Below are 14736 nucleotides of genomic sequence, written 5' to 3'. Positions count from 1 at the left end.
TTGATTATGAGAATATTGGGTTACAATGGGGTGCCGAAGGTTTCGGCTGTGATCTCGTCGAGAGGCTAAGCGGTATGGCGACCTAGCTCTAGACTTCTGGTGGCTAAATTTGCTATGATTGATTCTATCCCTCGGCAGCCCCTCTCCTGGCCTTTATATAGGAGGCCAGGTCTCAAGAGATCTGCCCGGTTACGACTAGGTTTAAAAAAGACCTAACTCTAAACTTTCCTTGTTCGGCTCCTCTCTGTCTTGTTCTTCAAGGAACCTTCTCCAGCACCGTCCTAGTGGCCCGACTTGCCATCGGTTATCTTCATGGGCCTCCAGTTGAGCCGCATAGGATAGGGCAATGTCAGTTACACGAAGGGTGATGCCCACGTCAGTAGTTGTCGAAGTAGATGTCTCGGATTGAACCCGGGTATTCCACGGGCATGAACGCGGTGTCGAAGAAAAACATATTTGTGTTGTTGACGAAGACCATGGGTGTTGGTGGCGTTGATGTATATGGTTGACGGTGATCATGATCAACGATGATGGTGTGGCCCTTTGTTGATGGCGAGGCGCATACTCAGGATGAGTGTCCCGGTTGACGTTGGCGAAGACAATCTGGCGCGGTGGCGACGTGTGGATGGAGAAGTTAGCGCTGGAGCGTGAAGGCATTTCTTGGGGCGCCGTGCAGAACCTTCTTGGCACGGTAGTTGGCGAGAATTAGTTGCCGATAAGTTGACACCGAGGTTGAAGTAGAGGTGCGTGATGACGACATGAGGAGCAGACTGGTCAAGTGTTTGGTGGCTAAACAAAAAAGTGAGGAAGAAACAAATCTAAAACAAAATTTCCTAAACTATGAAGATCATGGAGATCAATCTCCCTGGGGTCGGCGTGGCGGAAGCGGTGGCTAAACCCTAAGTGAAATGAAGTACTCTGATACCATGAAAGATTGCGGAATACTATTTGTATTGATTGATAATAATTAATTACATCACGAGATTCTTAGACTGTTTATATAGTAGTAAAAGACTTGAAGACTAAGAAAACTAATAGAGATAGATTACAATATTAAACTACCAAATGTGGCTAAAACGTAATATAGTCTAACAATAATGACGTTGTGCCGGTTACCCCGCACAATCGATCACCGCTTGAACAACTAAGGCACCGCCGTGTCAAGGTACTCCCTCCGTAGACTAATAGATATACTTCTATATATTTTAGAAGTTAAAACTTGAACTTTGTTCAACTTCGTAAAAAAAGACTAGCAACATACATGACATCAAATCAGTATAATATAAAGCTACATTTCAAGATGGATTTAGTGATACTAATTTTATTACATTAATGATGTTGCTTTTAGACAAAAATTTAAAGTATTTAACTTAAAACAAGAATTTGCTAGTTCTTAGCTAAGTCAGCTAAGTTCGTGCTCATTCAGGTACTACATCATTCGATTTATGGTAATTTTTGCATATGAGTTACAAGTTGGATTGCAACTGAGTTTTTTCCAATTGTAACAGAAGTTGCAACTGAGTTTTTTTTTATAGTTGCAAATAGGAATGCAACTAATAAAAATGATTCGTGCTAGTCATGAGGTAAAACATAAGTTGGAACTGAGATTTGATAATATTATTTAAGTAAGAAGGTAGTTCTGAAGAAATAGTCACGCCCTAAAAGAAAAGCTAAAAGTAAGTGTCCTTACTTGAAGACGGATGGAGTACCCAAGTTATTCTGGTTCGGTCCATTGGAAGCATCATCATCATCAACTAGAAAAAGGCAGTATACAAATATAGTATGATCAATCAGATTAGAATATTCTTGGAAGACGAAGATAATATTTATATAGTTTCCATCGGGGTGGCTCAATAAAAATCTGGTCAAATCAGCCTTCATAACCATGATCTTTCTTGAACCAATTCCATTTCGGAAATAAAAGACTGCTATGTAGCGTTAATGAAGGCTTTTCTCGGGAAACGCTAAGCAAGGTCCTTAAAATCCCACTCTAAACCCCCAGAACCCAGCAGCTCGAGTTCCAGTAGCTGTTGTTGAAGAAGATTGCCTAGCCGCCCCTCCGAAGTTCGCTAGACGCGTCGCAATGGCCGAGGCCGAGGCACAGGCGCCAAACCCCTGCAGCATCTGCCTGGAACCCATGGCGCCCTCGATGGCGCACCGCGGCGGCAGCAGCTGCGCACACACATTTTGCCGATCGTGCCTGGAGGGCCACGTCCGCGCAAAGGTCGAGTCCGGCCGCGCCGCCAACGTGGGATGCCTCGACGCGACATGCGCCGGCAAGCTGGACCCAGAGCTTTGCCGCGCCGCCCTCCCTGTTCGAGCGGTGGTGCGCCGCGCTGTGCGAGTCCATATTCGTCGGAGCGCGGCGAACGTACTGCCCTTTCCCGGACTGCTCCGAGATGATGGTGGCCGACGAAGACGGCGGCGAGCGCGTGACGCAAACGGAGTGCCAGGTGTGCAGGCGGCTCTTCTGCGCCCAGTGCGGCGTCGCGTGGCACGCCGGCGCCGACTGCGCGGCGTACAAGCATCTCGGCAGGGTGGACACGGCCAGGGAGGACATGATGGTGATGGAGATGGCCAAGGGGAAGAGCTGGAAGAGGTGCCCCAGGTGCCAGTTCATCGTGGAGAAAACCGATGGCTGCTTGCACATTACCTGCAGGTATAGTACTGTATCCTTTTTTACTCGTATTTTATTTACTTCTTGAGGAAACGTATCTTTACTATTAAATCTCAATCGGTCTTGTAGGTCGTACGTCGTCCGACAGTTTTATACTTTGGCCCCTGACAAATTAAGAAATCAACCCACAGTCCTATATATCGTCTTCCCGGACTACTCCGATTTTACCAGACGCGCCGGCCCCGACCTCGATCCCATCTACCGTATGACGCTCAAAAGATAAAATCAACCACATGACGCCGCCCGAACCCCATCTCTTGGATTATTGGAGAAACCAGCGCATGGGAGTAGGACCAAATCAAGCCCGGCCATCTCCTCTTCGGCGAGCCGCCACCCAGAACCCTCATCTCACATCTTCTGTCCTAATCCTTCTCGCTGCCGTTGAGTGGTAGCAGAGATGGAGCAGGGTGTGGCGGGGTTGTGGTCAAGCAGGTCAGGCCAAGGGACATGAAGGCGTGGCTGAAGGAGCTTCAGGATCGTCGCACGCACAAGGTGAAATCTGAGTCCGTCTCTGGCCTGGAGTCTTCGAGGGCCACGATGGAGCGGAGGGGATGCTCATGGAGAGAGGGGAGGAGGCAGTGGACGGGCGCAGTAGGCGTGTGCACAGCGGCGTTGCTGCTTCGGACGAACTCAGTGGGAATAGGGGAAGGGATGGCCGGATCGGATAAGACTATAGAAGGATGCCAGTTTTGCAGTGTGGACTGCGAAGTGAGAGGAACGGGAATCGTTTGGGTATAGAGTGCAGAACTGCAGATGGGACAAAAGGTGGTTGCCTGCTGCTTTGGGGAGAGACGTAGCGCGATAGTGTATCTCTACAGCTGTTGCTTCGCTGATTTCAATCGGCTGCTTTGTTATCTTGATTAATTTACTAGCTGTGTATGCTGATATTGATGTCTGTTGCTTCTTTACTGAGACAAAACCCGGATTTGTAAATACTATCTTAGTCAAACGCATAGAGAGAGAAGCACCTATGTTCAAGTGGTTTGAAAAAAATATTGATCAGAGAAATACTAGCTGGTCAAGTACTACATTGATCGATTAGTTCAACCGTTCTTCTCGTCAGCATCCCAAGCTTGCTACACTATTTTTCGCTTCTCGTGACCCTATCGATCTGCCGCAAAAGATATATAGCTTGCAATGATCCATGCATACCCATCCTATTTCTCGCGTCAGCTCCAAGATATTTGATCTGATCGACAGATATAAACGATTGGATGTCCTACTCCTACCAGCCTACCCAAGAAAAATGGAGACACACTTAAAGAAGAGAGTGGACTTTTAGAGCAGGTGCTTGGTGAGTACCCGTATCCACACCATGTATACTGCATCAAGATCCGTGCTAATTTTTTTTTGTTCCCCTCTTAAATAATTTCTCATTTTTGTATCTCTCACACCACATATTCTTTGAAGTCAAAAACTTGCAGATCACTTAGACATAACAATTGGAATGTGGGGAAAATATTTTGGATTTTTTATGTCATTATCTATATATGTATCTCAAGAATTTATTTTGAATTTTAAATAATTAAAAAATTAAATTTTCACAAAAAATTATGAACTATTTTTCCTCCATTCTATTTGTTGTTTTTGACTGATTTGCAAAAAATCTAATCAAAATATTGTATAATTTGAGAGATAGAAAAAAGAAAAAGACAAAAAAGGAGAAGGTGCGTGGAGCGCACCTGCTCCACCACACTTTTCCCGTTAAAGAAAATAAATCACATTGTCACACAAATAAAAAAATCATGTGAAATGCCTTTAAAAACATGTGCATATGGAATTATATTTACATGTGAAAGCAAATTGATTTGAGAAGCCGTAGCAACGCACAGGTACATTGCTAGTCTTTGTAGTTTCATTCATGGAGGCCTTTTTGCGAATGATTAATAGTAAACGGCCGTATACTTGAATTCTTGAAAAGTCCAGTGCAATTGTATCAAAAATTTGATGTTCATCAAATTGGCAGGTGCGGCAATGAGTTCTGCTACGGATGTGGCGTGCAGTGGGCTAGTCATTCCGGGTGCACCATGTAGCTTGAGATGAGATCGATGTTCAGATACATGACAGAAGATATTCTGGGACTACTCTTTTGACTGGTGATGGCAACATTTAGATGTAGTTTACGCGATAACTCGACGTCCTATATGGCTCATGATGAGAAAACGAAAAGCTGGATGTTTGAAACCTTGTTATTTGTGAATTCCCTTGAAAGTCTAGACCTTTTGTGAAACCTTGTTAATTAGTTGATGGAAAAGTTCCTAGGGATTTCTTAGGAAAAATGTCCTACTAGAGGCAATCTTATAAATCTAACAATACATTTGGGGTAACTGCATATTTCCTATGATGGCGAAGCTCATATAGAAAACCATTCTTATGAACTGAAATCCTAGAAAGCGTTTTTGAAAATCCATAGCTCTTTGACTAGAAACTTATTGAGGGTTAGAGTTTTTTTAGATAACAGGTAGAACTTTGCCCGACTTTAAATTAATAAAGCCACACGATAACAAGGTTATGATTACACACTGATGGGCATTACAGCTTAGCCACACCATAGATCACGAGGAAGTTCGAACAACACATGACAACAGTTCTAGACAGAGATAAAACGATGATTTCCCCGCACACCCGGACCCAGCACCGAGGTATAGGCTACTTCTTCACACCGCCGGCGGCTTCAGCTGCACGTACATCTCCCTTAGCTCGTGTGCCATCCAGCTTTGCCCCTCCTTTTCTCTTGATTTGAACTTTAGGCTCCACAGCTTCAAAAAAATGATGATTTTGTAAATAATGTCAGCTTGGTTAGAAATAATTTTCTTTTCAATAGCAAGCTTATTGCGCACATTCCACAGGGCCCAAGATTGAGCTAGGAAGAGCACCCACAACAGCCTCCTAGAATAACCCGAAAAACCAGAAAGAATGGCATGAAACTGAGCAAAGTTGGCCAGGCACCAGTTGGACCCTAGCAACTGACGCAAGACCGACCAAGAAAACGACGCCAAAGAACAGGCGAAGAAAATGTGACTTGCATCCTCCGGGGTGCCACACAGAGCACAAAGGCCATTGGAAGGGTCATGTCTGGTAAGGATCTGTTGGCCCGAAGGTAGTTTATCAAGCGCCAGCTGCCAAGAGAAAATTTTGATTTTTAGAGGGAGTTTGGCTTCCCACATGTCTTTGAAGTGGGCGACTGTCGTGCCCTGCGATAACTGGGCGTACATTGATTTGACTGTGTAAGATCCAGCTTGTTCCAGGTGCCAAGAGACCTTTGTCGAGGGTACTCCTCGGCAATGCCCTCCGATTGGGGCTTAGGGTTGATGGAATCCTGCAAGCGGACACGAGACATCGGTTTACAGACAAGCGGGGAGAGCGATTTACCCAGGTTCAGGGCCCTCGATGAGGTAAAACCCTTACGTCCTGCCTGTCTGATCTTGATTATGAAGATATTGGGTTACAATGGGGGTGCCGAATAGTTCGGCTGAGATCTCGTCGAGAGGCTAAATGCTACGGCGACCTAGCTCTAGACTTTTGGTGGCTAAGATTGCTAAGATTGATTGTGTCCCTCGGCAGCCCCTCTCCTGGCCTTTATATAAGGGGCCAGGTCTCAAGAGGTCTAACCGAGTACGACTAGGTTTACAGTAGTTTTAAATCTAATCTTTCCTTGTTCGGCTGCTTCCCTGTCTTGCCCGCCAAGGAATCTTCTGGTGCGCCATCCAAGAGGTCAGCATCCCTTGTAGCTCACCCCATTGCCGCAAACCCTCCTGATCAAGGGATCGACGGAACCGGACCTGCAGGGAGTGTTGTTGCAGGGCTTCGGCCACCGAGATGTCTTGGTTGTCGCAGATGGCAAAGAGCATGGGGAAGGATTCCATGATGGGACCCCTCCCAATCTACCAGTCCTTCCAGAAATTGGTACGGATACCGTTCCTGACCTCGTGTTTCACTCCAACTTTGAACAGATGCTTGATTTTATGCAGGCTTTTCCAAAACGGGGATCCTCCTTGGCATGAACCCGAGAACGGGTCAGAGGCATCTACGTACTTAGCGTGGATGATACGAGCCCAGATCGTGTCCTCTTCTTGATAGAGCCTCCAAATCCATTTGAGAAGCAAAGCAAGGTTCATTTTCTTGGTGTTGAGCAAGCCTAGGCCTCCAACTTCTTTGGGTCGGCACACCGTTGGCCAGTTAACTAGGTGATATTTCCTCTTTGGCCCTGCCCCTTCCCAAAAAAAACTTGGACCGATGAGAATCGAACCTCGCATGAATCCCGTCATGCAGGAGGAACAATCCCATAGCGAAGGTTGGGAGATTGTCAAGGCAGTAGTTAGATAGGATGAGTCTCCCCCCCTAGAGGACATCAGTCTTCCCACCCAGGGCTCAATCTTAGCAACAAGCTTCCGTACCAAGAAAAGCCACTGCTCAAGGGTTAACTTCCTATCCGAAATTGGCAGTCCTAGATAGATAAAAGGGAAGCTACCAAGCTTGCAGTTCAGCTTGTTGGCGATGGCATTTCTCTCGTTGTTTCGCTACCCAAGGACAAACACTTCGCTCTTGTGATAGTTGATTTTGAGCCCAGACATATCTTCAAAGCACATCAGGAGGAATTTAAGGTTCGTGATATCCTCGTCCGATCTCTGGATGAGGATAAGTGTGTCGTCAGCGTACTGAAGGTGCGTGATACCCCCTGGCAGAAGGTGTGGGACTAGCCCATGGATGTGTCCTGCTGATGCAGCGGCTGATAAGATCCCACAGAGCGCTTCCCCGATAAAATTGAAGAGTAGTGGGGAGAGGGGATCTCCCTGTCGAACCCCTCTCTTATTCCGAAAAAACGGCCCCACCTCACCATTTATAGAAATAGCAGTTTGCCCCCAGAGACAAGTTGCAAAATCCTGTGAATATAGCCTGCATCAAAGCCTTTGCAGCGTAGGACTTCCCCCAGGAAGTCCCAGTTCACCTGGTCATATGCCTTTTCGAAGTCGAGCTTGAGGAGAACTCCACTTTGCTTCCTCTTCCGGATGTCGTGGATGATCTCCATGAGTGCGAGTGGGCCGTCAAGAATGTTTTCACCCTTAATAAATGTTGTTTGATTCTGGGATATAATCCTGTGAGCTATAGGGTCTAGCTTGGAGGTGTAGGGATTCGTAGCATAGAAAACAAAAAATTTCCTACCGCGAGAACGCAATCCAAGCCAAGATGCAATCTAGAAGACGGGAGCAACAAGGAGATGATCGAGACTCACCCTTGAAGATTTCCAAAACCTACAAGATGAGGCTCTTGTTGCTGCGGTAGAAGATCACTTGCCACTTGCAAAAGCGCGTAGAAGATCTTGATCACGGCGCCACGATCGGGCAGCACCTCCGTACTCGGTCACACGTTCAGTGTTGATGAAGACGACGTCCTTCTCCCTGTTCCAATAGGCAGCGGAAGTAGTAGCTCCTCCTTGAATCCGGCGGCACGACGGCGTGGTGGTGGTGGTGGTGGAGAACTCCGGCGGAGCTTCGCTAAGCGTGCGGGAGAGGTGGAGGAGAGAGGGGGCGGCTAGGGTTTGGGAGAGCGGGGGCGCCGACCACTATAGGGTGCGGCCACCTTGTGGTCTTGGGGTGGCCGCCCCCTCCCCTTGGCCCCTCATTATATAGGTGGAACCCCCAAGTGTTGGACTACAAGTCTTCGAATAAGACCCCAACCCAAAACCTTCCATGTAGTAGGGAAACCTACCCAAGGTGGGACTCCCACTTGAGGTGGGATTCCCCCCTTCCATGTGGGGGGGTGGCCGGCCCCCTTAGGTGGAGTCCACCTTGGACTCCCCTACTAGGGTTGGCCGGCCATGGGAGGTGGATGTGGTGACCCGGCATACCACTGCATGGTGTAGTATGCAAGTCTGATATAACACCAATGAAACACCGTTCCACTAGTATTATATCGCTCAGAGTGGTACAACAGAAACATATGCGGGTCCAAGGTATGTCTATAGAATTACAACACTGACTCTGTTACATAAAATCATCACAGCCTCCTACTTTACAATGAGGTAAATCTGCAAATAAACTCCAAAAGAATGACTCGTAGTCTAATCCTATCACGAACTCTATTTGTAGAGTATTTGACTAACTATAGAGGCTATGAATAGATTCTAGCTAAGTAGGAGCTAGGTATAGGAAGCTAGTTCCCTTCTATGGCTAAACTAGGTTTTCTCCTTGTTGGATGTGTAACTGAATCCTCTGACAGGGTCCTGTCTCTTGAAGTAGTTGTTGACTCCTCGGTCTTCGAGTTGCACTGTAGATCCTCCTTCGATGCCTCCATATCTAAGCAGGGGATTTAAGAGTGGGATGAGTACGAGCGTACTCAACAAGTTCATTATAGGAAAGAGGTGTTTAATGCACTAGCTACGATATTAGACCAGAAAGTCTAATACCAATGCAAGTTTTCATAACCATTTCTTCAAAAGGTTGCTTTTATTCAAAAGAACTATGTCCGTCAGCCTTCACCGGTTTACTAGAACTTCATGGAGCTCCTTTCCGGCCGCGTTCGCAGTTCCATATCCCGGAACAGGGAGTGACAGGTCACGGTTCTTTACACTCTGCAGAGGTGTGTTGCTTTACCCATAAGAGATCTTAACCTTGGTGCCAACCGAGCCGCGTGCTCGTCCACACTTCCGTTGGTGTGAGGCCCGGTATAAGGTCTAGCCAATCATGTTCCTCCGCTACCTCGAACACCCACCCGTTGTTGCATGCGCCGACCCTGGGTCCACGTCGGTCCCATTATTCCTGTAGATTTCAAGGTGGACCCCGACCACGACAACAGTGCTGGGCTCTACCATACACTCCTACGCCGGTGGCTGCAACCCATCATAGACCGCAATACCGTGGGGACTTAAGGCTTCCCCAGCCTACCGCTTGTTCTTCGAACGACAAGTGTCTACGGACTGTGCCGTGGGGACTTAAGGCTTCCCCAGCCTACCGCTTGCCACCGACAGATACAAGTGTCTACGGTAAAGCGCATCCGTTGATGAACGAGAGGTGGAAACACTTTTGACTACTCCGTCCCACTCCGGATCTTATGGTTAACACGGGTATTACGGCACAAGAATCACTGGCGACATTTGTTGTTTAATCCTAGATGGATATAAGCCCGTGCAATGGAACCTCCACCATATCAACACAATCCATGGTTCCATTGCCCACCACATAGTCATATTCATAGTTATGAAAGTAGTGGTTTTGATTTTTATGCAATAGTGATAACCATAATACTTTGCAAGTAATTTGATAGAAATACACAAATGACATGAGCAAGTGATGAACTTGCCTTTCTTGGCTTCGCAAGATTATGCGAGGCAAGGTCTTCGATACGCAATAACTCCAAATTCTGAAATAGCATCATCGTCCGTGGGACGATGTTTAAAGATTGGCAAGGATGCAATAATGCATAAGAATGAGATGCAATCGCTCTAAGCGTGACCTAACCACGATGATTTAGGATTAGTGAGTTGTCATGATTGGTTTAGGGTGTGTTGCACTTTTAGAGTGATTCACATACAAGGTTCTTATTCAGGTGTGATTTACTTGGTATTATAAACAGGTAGATAATAAAGCATAATAATCAATTGAGCACACAAAGAATGATAATTGGCATAATATTAACAAGTAAAGAACAGTGGTCAGTTTAGTACTATATGGCATGGTTAATGATTAATTATCATATACTTTAAAAGAATAACTTTTGAAGAACATGTTCTTTAATAAAGAACAAGTATGATAATTAAGTGGTTGGTTTTCTATGGTTGACTATGGCTTCATGTAGTTGCTGGAATAGGTATTAGATGGATCCCAAACAAAGTTGGATTCATCAACACCTAGGGCTTGTAGGGTTAAGATAAGCCTAGGCATCCTAAGAAATTTATTATTCATGGTGGTTGTCAAGGTGGGTTTATCTTGCTAGTGATAGCTGGCTAGGGTTTATAGGTCCTTATAAGCAGGGTTGATGATGATTTCTTATCTTCTTCAAAAGAATAACTTTTGAAGAACATACTTCTTAATTAATAAGAAGTATTACAATTAAGGTTGAGGTTGTCTAGGATTTACTGTTGGTTCTGTTAAGTAAGGAATAATTGGCTTCTAAATAGGATGGTTGATAATTGGTATCCAACACTAGTAGGGTTTAGTGGAGTAGGGAATGTAATACAAAATAGTAGGTGTAGTTGCTATTAGGGTTCATCACAATGGTGTGATGCTAATTATGGATAACTAAGGATGGTGGTCTTTGGAATAGGAACTAGGGTTTTATACTTGGTTGACCCTAATTGATCATTTGGGTCTGATGAGGATGAACACATGGAATACCCATAAATTAGTGATAGGTCTTCTACATTTTATGTGGCCAAGTCAAGTATTTATTTGCTAGTATGGTTCTATGGATCAGAGGAAAAATATCATGATCACTTATCCTAACCTAGGGTTTAGGTTAGAAACAATTTAGTTCATATGAATAAATGGGGCTAGGTTGCCTAATGGTATTAGGGTTTTAGGGTCCCACATTAAATTATGGGTTCCTGGTTCTATTACTTATGAAATTAGGGTTTTCTAAATACCCTGAAGTTCTTGAATTGATAACTTCACTATAAGGTTGAAGTTATTAATAACTTAGAAATAAAATTAATATTGGATTAGGCATTTTATTATTTTCAATGAATTAATAATTAAGGTAATTATTAATTAGGGTTTATATCCCTCTAATAAGGATTTAACAAAATAATAAAGAAAAAATTAGTTTTAAGTTTACTTTATTTATTTACTGGTTTCTATTTAATTTTTAAAGTTTTCCTTATTTATTGAATTTAATTGAATTTAGAATTAATAAATAAGGCTTAAATAACAAGTATGAAATAATTGAATTTTTATTAAAAATAAAAATTCCATTTTATATTTTTATTGGATAGAGTTTTCTTTTCTAAGAATTTTAATATCTTATTTACATTTTTCTGACTTAAATTGAATTTTCTAGATTTATTTGAAGTTGCAGCAATTTTCTGGATTTAAATTTAAACAGGAAATGACTTAATGTACCGGTTGGGTTCTACCCGTGTGACTGACTGGTGGACCAGGGATCCATGTCAGCTGCCACGCAGGCGAAGACTGGTCAAGTTTGACCGGGCGTTTGACCTCGCTGACGGTTAAACGCCGGCGAGCCAGCATGCGGCGGCGCCGCCGATTTACGGCACCCCCGGACGCGCAGCTAGGCTCTTGTGAATCCCCTCGACACGCTGAGTACAGTGGTGGTGGCGGTTTTCTCAAACGACCACCGGAGCGTCGCCGGAGAACAAACCCGCGGCGGAGCAACTCCGGCGGAATCTCGAATCCTAGGCTACGATTGATGGAAATGCACAAATAAGGGATCTCTGGGAGCGCACACTCACCCTGAAGCTGATAGGCTGCTCGACGAAGCCCGGGATGGTCGGAGTTGCCCTCACGGACATGATTTCCGGCGAGCACCTGAGAAAGGGAATGTTGAAATTGGACCAATTCGTAGCTCCCCTGGGTGCGTGCTTCCGCACAGAGGATCTACGCGTCGAGGCGCATCTCCAGGACCACTTGCCGGAGTCTGGGGCGGCTCCTAGCGCTGGGTTCTTCTCCGACGCCGGCGACAGAGCTTGATGGTTTACTGTGAATAGAGAGGTACTGGGAGAGATTGGTTGGGCGGAGGTGAACAAGGATGGCACGGCGGTCATTCTGGTGCTTTTATAGGCCTCGAGGTGGTCTAGAACGACGACGAGTCATCGGCGACGAGCGGCCAGGATACGGTGGAGATGCGACTAGGGTTTTCGGTGCCCAAATCTTGATGGTCCGACTGGCTGCGGATTCCACGACCATGTGCTAGGCTTCTAGGACGAGGCTTGCATCCGGATGGTGTTTATCAGCGACGAGGACGTGGCCGGCGAAACCGTGCACGTCGTCGCGGTGGCGTCCATGCGGGGAAGACGAAGACCACGTCTTCACACGATTTTTAAAGCGAGGTGAAACGGTATGTGGTTTGGGTTGGGTTGGCCTGGTGGACTTCTGCTGGGCTCGTGTTGGGCTGCACTTGGTGGGCTTCTACGGCCAGGTAAGGTCCAGGTGGTTTTTCTTCTCTCTTCTTTTTCTTCTTTATTTTCTGTTTTGTATTTCTACTTTGAATTTAGATCTGAATTAATTTTCTATCATGCAGGTATTGCAATTTAATTCATACAAGGGTTAGTCCAGGGTACTACAATTTCTTGAGTGGTGTAGTTGCAAATTTAATATGACACTATATCATTAATTTATTAATTAGTATTGGTATGTGGATAAATTTTCCATATGGACATGAATTTGAATAATAACTTTGAATTATTCAAATTGTTCTCTAAGTAATATTTTAATGTCACCTTGAAATACTTAGAGTTAATAATACTCTTTTCATGGTTTGGTCTTGGTTATAATGATAAGTGGTTGATAACCACACCTGGATTTAATCATATGATTTAGCTAGTGAGAAATTTTAGGTTCTAGTTATATTCACCTAGTGGCAAAGGGTTTAACTCTCAATTATGGCCTAGGTTTTAATTGTGATCACCCAATTGATACACAAGCTAGGATTGAGATTTAATTCTAGTTATAGAGATGAGATGACACCATATTGTATGTGCTAGGGTTTAATCTCCCCTAACCATGATAAGGTGGTTACTTGCTTAATATTTCATGTGCTTCTCTAATTACTAAGATATTGAGAATTAGTTTTTATCTCTTACCAATTGGCTTCTATTATTATCCCCATTTTATCATTAAAGTAACTAAGGTGGTTATGGTTCTTTTTATAGTTAACTTTGGTTATATGGATTAATGATTTCTGCTCCTTATAAAGTATGGAGTGTTACTCTAAGGTTTTCTTAGGTCCTTTAATTGAGGAATAATTGGAATAGAGATGTGATAGGGTTCTACTGATGATCACCATGTGATTCACAAGTTAAGGTTGGAGTATAAGCTTAGGGTTTCTTACTAGTTACCTCCCTATGATTTCATGTGGTGAATGATATTTGTTTATCCTATCAGGGTTTACTTATCCTCACATATCTCCAAAGCATGATCATATATTATATATGATCATCTTGTTCTTAATATCTTTACTTCAAATTCTTAGGGTTTATGATCATTACACACTTTATAATGATCAAGGTTGGACTTCCTAGGGTATCCCTCCTTGAATGGGTTTCTCACTCTCAAGATCAAGTGTTGTCTTGATCAAGTAAATATATACTTTCTTTTATAGTTTCTTGAATGGGCATGGTTATGGTTGTCTCAATTATCTTGAGTATAACACCATGGGTTGAGCTTTTCTCATTTAAGAATGGTTATTCTAGGGTTTATGGTGTACTCCTAATATTTATTTAGGTTGCTGAGCCAAAGATTCAATTGTCTATCTTAGTTGGTTTATTCCACTCCTTATTTCACTAAGTCATGGATATAGTCTTATTCCATTTGGTATTTGGTGATCTCACCACTTCAAGGTGGAATGGTTTACCTAATACTTTAGTTCAAAGTTTAACATTGATTCTTAAATAGGTAAAGCTAGGTTTAGTATGAATGCTCACTCTCATTTGGGAATGACTTGAATAATAATCTAGGGTTCCTCTTGAAGATGATGTTGTGATCATATGGATATTTATACCCAAGGTTTGCCTCAAGGTTTGTCATTGCTTATCTAATAATTATAATAGAACTCTCACCTCTCTAGGTTTGATGCTTAATAATTTGGAATAGAGAAGATTTATATTCCTTTGTTGGATCTCCATGTCTTGTTTCCAAGAATGGAGTAAAAATGAGTACCATGAGATTCATGGTAGGATTATGGATTGGTTTAAGACATGGAAAAGATAAGTCAAGAATGGTTTCTCCATTTTATTGTTACTTGATTTGCAATTGAATTGATGTTCATATGTTATGACAAGGATTACCTTAATATGATCTTTTGTAAGATCAAGTAGTTGATCATTGTGTAAGGTGTTGTTGTGTTGATTATTAGTTCCATTTGATCTAACCCCTTAGATCAAATTT

General features: G+C 43.8%; 1 pseudogene; it reads left to right on the top strand.

The window, feature by feature from the left end:
• Positions 1-2083: 2083 nt before the first annotated feature.
• LOC127318540 (E3 ubiquitin-protein ligase RSL1-like) lies at positions 2084-4710 on the top strand (annotated as a pseudogene).
• Positions 4711-14736: the final 10026 nt, after the last annotated feature.

The sequence above is a fragment of the Lolium perenne genome, chromosome 7 (assembly GCF_019359855.2).
Source record: "Lolium perenne isolate Kyuss_39 chromosome 7, Kyuss_2.0, whole genome shotgun sequence".
Taxonomy (NCBI): domain Eukaryota; kingdom Viridiplantae; phylum Streptophyta; class Magnoliopsida; order Poales; family Poaceae; genus Lolium; species Lolium perenne.
This window is presented reverse-complemented; position numbering and strand designations above follow the sequence as displayed.